Source organism: Dromiciops gliroides, chromosome 2 (assembly GCF_019393635.1).
Source record: "Dromiciops gliroides isolate mDroGli1 chromosome 2, mDroGli1.pri, whole genome shotgun sequence".
Lineage (NCBI taxonomy): Eukaryota > Metazoa > Chordata > Mammalia > Microbiotheria > Microbiotheriidae > Dromiciops > Dromiciops gliroides.
This window is the reverse complement of record NC_057862.1, coordinates 123,203,398-123,214,046: the sequence shown is the minus strand read 5'-3', so window position 1 is coordinate 123,214,046 and position 10,649 is coordinate 123,203,398.

Here is a 10,649-nt window from a genome sequence, read left to right as displayed (position 1 = left end):
TTTTTCCTGGATTTGGAGAGTATTTTCCATCATGAATCCTTTGGAACTGTAAAGAATTAATTGTTATTTTTAGATTTTTATGCCTCAGCGCGCACTGGCCTGGGGCTCCGCAAACTGCACGGTGCTCCACCCACTGGTTGTAGCCATTGCCAGGGCTCTGGCACCTCACGTCATCACCACTCGCCGACGCCTACATGGGCCTGGCAAAATTATAATGATTGGAAGCCTAGTGAGGGCAGTCATGTGACTGTCAGAGCGTCCATCCCATTGGCTGGGGCTATGTGGGGTGTTTCTAGGTTTGGGGAAGGAGAATTGGGCATTCGAGGTAGAAGCTAGAAAGTGACAGGCATTCTGCTGTGTATTTTCAGCTGATTCCTGGGCGGTGGTATTTTTTCAGGTATTATAATTTCCCTTTCCCCATTTTATTTCCTTTCCCTTGATCCTACTGATCCTGTTTGTGTTTTGTTTTGTTTTTTAAGTTTGTTCTTGTTAAAATAAATCTTGTTCTGTTTTGAGGGAGGCTGCCGGTCTCCTTCATTGCCCCAATATTGCAGCGAGCTGCTTAGCTAGCACTCCCCAATTAAAAGTTGGTCCCCACAGAACTATCTTGGACCATTGTATTGCTGAGAAGAGTCAAGTCTTATCACAGTTGATCAACACACAATGTTGATACTGTGTACAATGTTCTCCTGGTTCTGCTTATCTGACTCAGCATCAGTTCATGTAAGTCCTTCCAGGTTTCTCTGAAATCCACCTGCTCATCATTTCTTATAGCACAATAGTATTCCGTTATATTCATATACCACAACATCTTCAGCCATTCCCCAATTGATGGGCAGCCCCTCAATTTCCAATTCCTTGCCACCACAAAAAGAGCAGCTATAAATATTTTTGTACATGTGAGTTCTTTTCTCTTTTTTATGATCTCTTTGGGAAAAAGACCTAATAGTGGTATTGCTGGGTCAAAGGGTATGCACAGTTTTATAGCCCTTTGGGCATAGTTCCAAACTGGCATGTATTCTTGAAGAAAGGAAAGGGAGAAAAGTGTAGGCTCCATTGCCTGTATGGAAGCCTCTCATGAACTTGGGTTCATATTTGTGGGGGCTCTTTTCTGGTAAGTGAATCTTACAGAGATTGAGTCCCCATCCCCAGGTGAAATAGGATGGCTCCCAGAAACCCGAGCATTCAACAGCACTGAATCAAAGAAAACATTTCATTGGAACAGAAGAGGAAGCATAAAATGTTAGAAATATTCTCAGCACCCATTCCCCAAATGATTATATTGTCTTGCAGTTTCACATATTGGTGGCTGAGGTTTTAGACTTTAATGTCTACCTTGTTTCATAACTGGAAAACTTGAGTCCTCACAGCTCTGTCTCTTTCTCTCTGTCTCTTTCTCCTCTCTCTGTCTCTCTTTTGTTTCTGTCTCTCTGTGTCTCTTTATCTATCTTTCATGCTGTCTTCCTCTGTTTCTACTTCTGTCTCTGTCACCCTCATCTCTCTTCATCTTTCCCCTTGTACACTTTTCCCTCTCCTCTCCACATCCTCCTTTTTCTCCATCCTTCTCCCCATCCCCTTCATCTCCTCCCTCTAACCCCCCCCCCCTCTCCTTCTTGGCAGATGACATGAAGGTCTTCAGAAGCCTCTACTGGGCAAGTATGTGTCTTGACTTGTTCTGTGGGATTATCAGTATTGTCAGGACTCCTGGTTTTAGAATTACCACTGCAGCCTCAGCCTAATCCCTTTATCATACCGAATCTCCACACACCATTTTATTTCTTAGTCAACCTTTGTCATCTCAGAAGATTCTTGTAATGATTAGAGTCCTCCCAAATATAATTACCTGGTACCTAGATGCACAATCTCACGGGATATGGAATATTAAAATTCCCTCTCACACACTGTGAGTGATATTTTCTGGGTCTGAGCATAATGGGAGATGTAGTTCTGAGGACTCCTTCCTTTAGCCTTGTTCAATCAATGCTACATTACTTTTTGTGGTTCTGACTTCCCCTCCACTAAGTCCCTTTGGAAAGCTGCTAATTCAGATCCAGGCTGACTCTAGTGAGATGACAGAGGGATATCCTGGTCCCAAGTGGTCCATGGGCCTGACCCACTATAGCAATTTTTATGTTTTTTTTTTGGGGGGGGTCACTAAGGAAATATTTCAGAAATCTAAATATGAGGGCTTTTTTCTGGTTTAGTAAATGACAAATGAGAGTTTGGCACAAGCAGCAAGGATGAAACCAATAACAGAAGCTGGTCCCCCTTTGGTGTTGGCCAAACCTCTACCTTATCCTAAATATGTAGACTCTATTTATCTGGATGTGGAAATATCACTATTTCCACTGATGTTTTAGTAGAAGAGGACTGGATTTGGGATCAGAGAACCTCAGTTAAAATCCTGGGATATTACTTACTTTCTGTGTAACCATGTGGAGGTCATTTACTCTCTTAGGACCTCAGTTTCCTCATCTGTAAAATGGGGAGATTGGACTAGATGATCTTTGAGGTCTATTCTAACTCAATCCTGTGATCCATGAATAATGCAGACAAAATCAGCTCTGATCTGAGAATTGAAGCCCTTTTGTTTCAAATCAATCTTTATTTCTAATACTTTTCATTGATACCTTTTTCCTTTATATCACAGTCATTTCTGGAAAAAGGCTCCCCTCCCCCTCTCTAGATCAAATTCTTCCTTGAACATAGAAAAAAATTAAACAAAAACTTATGACACAGTGACCATATTCGACAACATATAAAGCATTCTATTTTAATAATCCCTTACTCTTCTGCTGTGAGAGGAAGACATCTTTTGTTATCTGGGTTCCACCACCATCCTTGCCAACCTTTCATTTTTATGACCCTAGTTCTTAAATGGGGTGAAGGTGAGAGTTCGTTTGTGTCTTTGTTTACTATTAAGCTAAAAGTGAAAGATTTTGTGGAATGCCGGATGGAAATTCCTTGGACTGGAGTGGGGGAAGAGGGAGAAACACTGTGTTCAGAGTCAGGAAGACCCGACTTAAAATTTTCCCTCAAATACCAGCTCTGTGACCCTACACAAGTCTCTGTTCCTCTCTCGACTTGTTTCTTCATTGGTAAAATGATTAGGTTAACTTCAAGGCCTCTGAGGTGCCTTCTGGCTCTAAATCTATGATCCTCTGAATAGTAGGTAAGAGCAGATTTAGGGAGTAGAGGATCATGGAGTCTTATGTGGTATAAAGAGCTCTTGTTCAGCAGAAAGACTTTTCTGTATTTAGAAGGGGGAAGGGAATAAAACAAGCCTTTATTAAGCACCTACTATGTGTGAGGCACTGTGCTAGGCACTTTATAAATATTTTCTCATTTGATACTTACAACTCTGGGATAAAGGACCTATTAGTATCCCCATTTTACAACTGAGAAAACCAAGGTAAACAGAGGTTAAGTGACTTGCTCAGGGGTCACTAAGAGTCTGAGGCTTGGATTTGAATCCAGATCTATCAGGGCTAGTGATCTATCTACTAAGCCACCTAGCTCCCTTAAGAGCCATAGGACCTTGGTTCAAATCCTGACTTGACTTTTTTCTTTTTTTCTTTTTTTTAAGTGAGGCAATTGTGGTTAAGTGACTTGCCCAGGGTCACACAGCTAGTAAGTGTTAAGTGTTTGAGGCTGGATTTGAACTCAGGTACTCCAGGGCTGGTGCTCTATCCACTGAGCCACCTAGCTGCCACCCTGACTTTACTTTTATTGTTGTGTTTCAGTCATATCTGACACACCATGATTCCATTTGGGGTTTTCTTGGCAAAGATATGAGTGTAGTTTTCCATTTCCTTCTCTAGTTCATTTACAGATGAGGAAACTGAGGCAAATGGGATTAAGTGACTTGTCCAAAGTCATCCAGCTAGTATCTTAGGCCAGATTTGAACTCAGGACCTCCTGATGCCAGGGCTGATATTCCACCCACTTCTCTGCCTAGCTGCCCCACTTACCTAATATCTGATCTGCAAAATGAGGATATAAAATACACTACTTAGAGGCAATGGCACTCTCATAAACCTTAAAGTTACAGTGTTATCACTGTGAGGAATGATTATTTGTAACCAGTATCTTGAAGGTTCAATCTATTATGAGAAATGATTATTTATAGCCAATCTCTTGGAAAGTCAATCCTGACTTCCCCCATTCCAAAGTCCTTCTTGATAAGATAAAGTCAACTCTCCTTGGCCCTGGTCATGGCTATAAATTTCTAGGAATCTTGAGAATATAAGATTGACCCTTCTAAATTCTTGTTAGGGCAATAAAAATTTGGTCTGGAGTGAAAACTAATAGTTAGCCCAAAGTTGGAGGGGGTCTGCTATTAGCCCTTCATTTTAATATAGCCTACCTCCAAATCAAGTTGACCAATCAGAGGTGATTCAGCATCCCTCAGGGACACCTCTTCTTCAAAGAGCATATAATCTATAACCCCACTGCCACGAAGGGTTTGGTCTGAGAGAGACCTCCAAATGACCATCCTTTTTATTAATAACCCATCAGCCTATTAATAAAATGATTAAATTATTCAGAACCTATGTCTCATATTTTAATAGTATCATAACTAATCTAATTAATAATTACAATAAGCCAAAATACAACAACAAGCTGTCCATAAGAGCAAGTGTTCATCCAGAAACCCTATGTCTCTAACTTGATAGACCTCTGTCTTGCCAGGACCTTGGCTAGAAGCCTTTGTTGGTCTGGAGGTCGTGGCAAGGCAGGGAGTCCAGAAACCCTATGTCTCTAACTTGATAGACCTCTGTCTTGCCAGGACCTTGGCTAGAAGCCTTTGTTGGTCTGGAGGTCGTGGCAAGGCAGGGAGGAGGAGAGGAATGGGAAGGGGGGAAGAAGGAGGAAATGGGAAGGAGTCAGGAGAAATTTCTTGATCTCTTCCTATCATCTCTGGTGCAACTAAGGACATGAATCTTTGGACTGTGGTCTATGGGCTTCTCTTATTGTTCTGTGTCTGTTTAAAGCTTTTAACTGTGTCTTGGGGCAGGGTGAGTCCAAGATGTGGACTCTGTATGTGTATTTGGGGATGAACATTAGATGGTGCTCTTGGGCTGTCGTTCACAAAACCAAATTATTAGGCACGCAGGACCTGATTGGGGTGGGATGGAAACAAGCTTTCCCAAGGATACTTAGAATGTTAGAGCTGAAGGAAAGGTTAGAGATCACATAATCTCTTTTAAAGATGAGAAAAATGAGACCTGGAGAGGTGAGTGACTTGTCCAATAATAATACTAGCTAGCGTTTATCTAGTGCCTGAAAAAAGACAGAGAGACGTGCATCAGGCAGTTCTAAAAAGGAACTTTTCTCTTTTTTTTTTCTTTTTTTTTGTGAGGCAATTGGGGTTAAGTGACTTGCCCAAGGTCACACAGCTAAAAAGGAACTTTTCACCATAACCTCATTGTATGTAAATATCACTGCCCAGGTTTGAAAATGGTTAGGGTTAGTGGTCTTAAAGTATTCCAATGAGTTAAAGTGGTACCAGGTGCTAGCTTATGGGCTTGGATACTTGGGAGAGGAATGAAAGGTATTGGGGTGGGGAGGGGATGAGTTTGTGTCTAAGTACTGGGATGTGTGCTATCTGCAAGGCTGCTCCAAGCCCTGCAAACACCTCTCCTTGGGGCTTAGGAGAGACAAGGAACACAATTCTAACTTGGGCCTTCAGCCTTCCCATAAAAATCATCTCGTTAGTCTGCTTTTTCAGTAGGTCACTGGCATAGCTAGATTTCTCAATGAATTTTATAAATTCTTGGATTTAGAGCTGAAGGGTCACTTAATCTGACCCCTTCTTTTTACAGGTAAGGAAACTATGGCCCAGAGAGATTAACTGACTTTCCCAAGGTCACTCAGAGCTGGGAAGGGAACCCAGGCCTTCTCATTCCAAAACACTGGCCTTTTTACCATGTCATGCTGTCCCCCTTCACCTTATCAACTTCCTAGAAGAAGAGAAAATAAATAGCTGTTATTGGTTCACACATTGTGGTCTCACCTGCTATGTGTCCCTGGTTCAGTTGTGCCCCAGTACCATTTGGAGTCATTTTTGGCATTTGTGGATCTCATTCAATTCAATTCAGTGAATGTTTATTAGTCACCTACTAAGTTCTAGGCACTATGCTAGGCACTGTGGATACAAAGACAAAGCCTAAATAGTCCTGTCCTGAAAGAGTTTACAATCTATAATTAGGAATTTCAACATGTTGTTTCCAGACAAGTGAGGCTAATGAGCTGGTTGTACATTAGGCTATGTAGTAATATTAAGTTTTAGAGAATGTGTCAATTTTTGTTTTTATTATATGTTTCATGTGTAACAACTAAGATTCTGAATTTCCTTAGATATGTTTTTGACAACTCTCATTGTTTGATTTGATTATTAGCAAAGCTATTTAAAGTTGTGTTAAGCTCAATTTTTATAGGAAATGTTTCTGGTTGATTACCAGCATCCACACATCAACACCTGAAAAGACTTCCATTCCACAACTACACCCAGAGAACATCCCAAGAATCATCTGAGAAAAGTCTTCCAAAGACTTAAATGGACATTTTCCTGTTTTCCTTTTTCACATTGTATGCACTGTTTGTGATATCCACCTGCTAATAGGGGAGTGCTCCTTTTAGCCTTTGTCAATGTGTCACTCAATTTCTTTTTCTCTCTTTTCATTCCCTTTACTTAGTCATAAGCATCTGTAATGTTATTGCTTCATGTGAGGAAACCATGAGACTGAGAGTTGGAATAACGCCCCCTGCTGGGAGAAACATTTGGTGAGCTCTGGCCTGATAACATAGCCATGTGGCCTTGGCATCAGCAAGTGACGTTTGCTCATGGGTACTGTCAATCAAAGTTATCGGCCAATTAGCTTGGAACTCTGTGTGTGTGTGTGTGTGTGTGTGTGTGTGTGTGTGTGTGTGTGTGTGTGTGTGTGTATGGCCCTTTTTCCTGCTTCATGAGAGATTTCTGGGAGGAGGAAGAGAGCAAGGGGCTCTTTTTTTCACTCGGGATCTCGGTTTGGCTGGAGCGGAGATACTGGCTCCCTGAGATATATAGATGAAGGAATCTTGGCCTCTTTCTCTCTCCTCACCAAATTCTTATGCTCCTTAATAAATACTTAAAAGTCTAAACTCTTGCTAAAGCTTATAATTTATGGCAACCACTCATTAGATTTTTAGACAGTCTAGCTAGAAGTTTAGCCACCTTACAGATAGCAACTTTACAGTTACAAAGGAAGAGGAAAGCTCCTTCCTTCCAGAAAAGTGAACTTGAGAGACCAGGAAAGAACACACAAAATGACTGTCACCTAAAGTGAGATGAGGAGAAAAGAGGGCCATGCAAAGCCCTGTTGCACAAAGAAGGATTTGGGAGGTTTTCAAGGCTACTTGAGAGTATGGTCAAAGAAGGGGCTCTAAAAATGGCCCTGTAGTCCTGAAAGAACCTGAGTAAACTCTGACTCAGGCCTGTTTGCTGAAAGACCCACCTTCGCCGCGCCCAGCCTGCCAAGAGCCAACAAAGCCAAGGGTTTGAAAAGCCATAGGCAGGCTCTCTGGTTAGGACCCCCAGGCCCTGCTGCCTAAGAGCCAAAGAGTCTGGAGCCAAGGGGCCTCTGCAGGGGAAGAAGGGAATCCTTGCTCTGGGAGGCACCCCTGGTGCTTTGAAGCATTGTGCCTCACAGGGCTGGGATTAGTAGAAGAAGACAGCTGGCATTCTGTTCTCACCCCTACGCTGGATTCACTGTCGGACCTTGGACAGTCCTGGCTCCCCTTTCTCTCCTTGGTGCCCCAAATATGGTATAGTGCACAGAAGGCTGAATTTGGAGTTTTTCCAGTTTTGTCACTTACTACCTACATGACTTTGGACAATTTACACCGCCAGTGTCGGTCTCAGATTGCTCATTTGTATTATGGAAGATGGCACTAGATGACCTCAAAAACCTTTTCCAGATTTTGATCTATGAACCTATGATGCCACTTGAGTAAGCAGCCCTGCCTAAAGTCAGACAGGAATCCAAAATGGAGCTGAGAACAAACTCTTGCTCACATTCTGGGCTTTAGGTCTACTCTCCCATGACAGACCAATTTGCTCTCCACTTGAAGCATCTTCCCAGGAATCTATTCCCCAAATTTCCCTGAATTTAAGCTCTCCTTCCTCAGCACAGGATGCTCTGGTCAGGTCTCCTGAGTTGCCATCTGCTAAAAACAAAAACAAAACAAAACAAAACCTTCCCATTTCTCTCAGCCCCTTTCTTCTTTTTTTTTTGTAGAGCAATGAGGGTTAAGTGACTTGCTCAGGGTCACACAGCTAGTAAGTGTCAAGTGTCTGAGGCTGGATTTGAACTCAGGTCCTCCTGAATCCAAGGCCAGTGCTTTATCCACTGCACCACCTAGCTGCCCCACAGTCCTTTTCTTCTAAATTTTTTTCTCCAGCTCACAAAGTTCTCCACTCCTTTCTGGGAAAGTTTTCTCTGCCCTTCAGGACTGGCAGAGTCCCCCAAAGCCTGAGGATTCTTCACAGCTCTCCTAGGACACTCCAAAGCTAGGGCTCTCCTTCTCCACCATATCCTCTCCCAACAGAAGTCCACCTCTGCCATTTACATTGAATAAAAGGTTGTTTTATGGTGTGTTTGTGTTACATTTATTTGTAGTAACTAGTAAGAAATATGAGAATAGGGAGTAAGCTTTGTATCCCACCTAGCACAGTGCTCTGTAGACAGTAAGCACTTAATGAATGTTTTACAGATTGAATTAGAGCTGGGAGAGTTTTTTTCCTGAAGCAATGAGAGTGAAGTGACTTGCCCAAGGACACACAGTAAGTGTCTGAAGCCAGATTTGAACTCGGGCTCTCCTAACTCCAGAGCCAGTGCTCTACCCTATTGTGCCACCTAACTGCCCCTAGGAGAGACTTTCAAGACCAATTAGTCCAAGCTTCTTATTTTATATGAATTCCCTTCTAGATAAGTGCTAGCATAGGACAGAGAGGAGTTGGTGAAAGGAAAATTTCTCCTTGCTCCCTGGTCTCATGAGTGAGTACAACCTTCCATGTCTTCAGTAGTCCTCCAAAAGTTCTGCTTGACATTAGAATTTACTCTGGAAACATCTTTAAGTTGTAGGATATTCCTCTGTATTAGTTGGACCATGAGAACTTGCTATTTGACCAGCAGCTATACACTCCTGTATGTGTTATATCCCCTGTTAGAATGTAAGCTTTTTGAAGGCAGGGACCATCTCACTTTTTCTATGGTATCCCCAGGGCTTGGTACCTAGTAAGCACTTCATACTTTCATTCGTTTTCATTTTTTGTTTTGTTCAAGTAGAACTTTCCTCCACATTTCTCTTCTCTCTACCCAGAACTGTAGATTTGGGGAGTGGAACCAAAAAGCTGATAAGTGCCCAGAACTAAAAGTTGTGGGAATATTGTAAACCGTGTGCTGCATGCGATGCTTTGAAAAGCCAGACTCATCTGCTTTCTGGGGACCACTAAGAGTCATGAGGGAGCACGGAAAAGACAGCTATGGATGATTTCTCTGAGGGGCACTGGGAGGGGGGATTCACTCTCCATCTTTCAGGCAGAGACATGGTCCTCGATGCTCCTGAGGGAGGAGAGAGACCTGTCTGAGACTAGCCATAGGAGGAGGGAATATGGATAAGGGGATTGGGTATGGGAGCAGAGGGGGATGATAACGGCTCAGCTTTACCTCCTTTCTTCCTGAGATGTAGAAGTTAGGCATGGGAAGTGTTTGGGCCCACCTGGTTACTTGAGAGCAGGGACAGGAGGAGTCCCCACAATGGTTTCTTTGGGAAGAATAACTGTGAACTCCAGCCATTTACAGGGCCAGAAGCACGGGAGCCATAGGGGATGTGTCTGACCTTTGACCTACTCACTGAGCAGCCATTTGGGGAATCTCCACGCCATGCTTGTTTCATCATCTTTCTATTTCTTGCAGTGAATGCAGCTAAACTATAACTGAATGTATCTTCCTTTGGGGTCATGTCATACTGGGACAGAAATAAGAATGCTGATGAGAACTAAGTTTTGTCTGGAGACTTTCCTAGGATCAATTTTCAAGTGTGTGTATGTGGGGGTGCATAACAAGCTGCATTTGTGAGAGAATGATGAAACATTTTGCATCTTCAATCACAGACTGAGCTGAGGGGACTTTTGGCCACAGCAGGGTTTACAGCCATTCGGAGGGGAAGCTTTCTGTACTTGGCAGCATCAGCTAAGCTGTCACAGTTTATGGAGACTAGATGATCCTCCTGGATCACCCTGTACCTATGCTACATATAGATGAGAAAACTGAGACCCAGATGAGTTAAATGACTTGCCTGAGGTTAGTTACACAGGTAGTATCAGAGCTAGACCTGGAAGTTTAGTTGGCACACTTCTCCACTATCACATTCCCTTCCTGGGTCACCTACTGAGCAGAAAAAATAAAAGGTGTGTTACATTGGAACTCCTTCCAGAAGAAACATTCACTTAACACCCAGTCAGTCATCACTGAGGACAGAATGAGCCCAAATCCCCTTATGTTTCCTGCCACAATATTCTTTCTGATAGTCTCCACCTGGGAAAATGTCTCTGAAAGGAGAAAAATATCTCTGCCTAGAGGAAAAGACTTATATTCTTTTCTTCT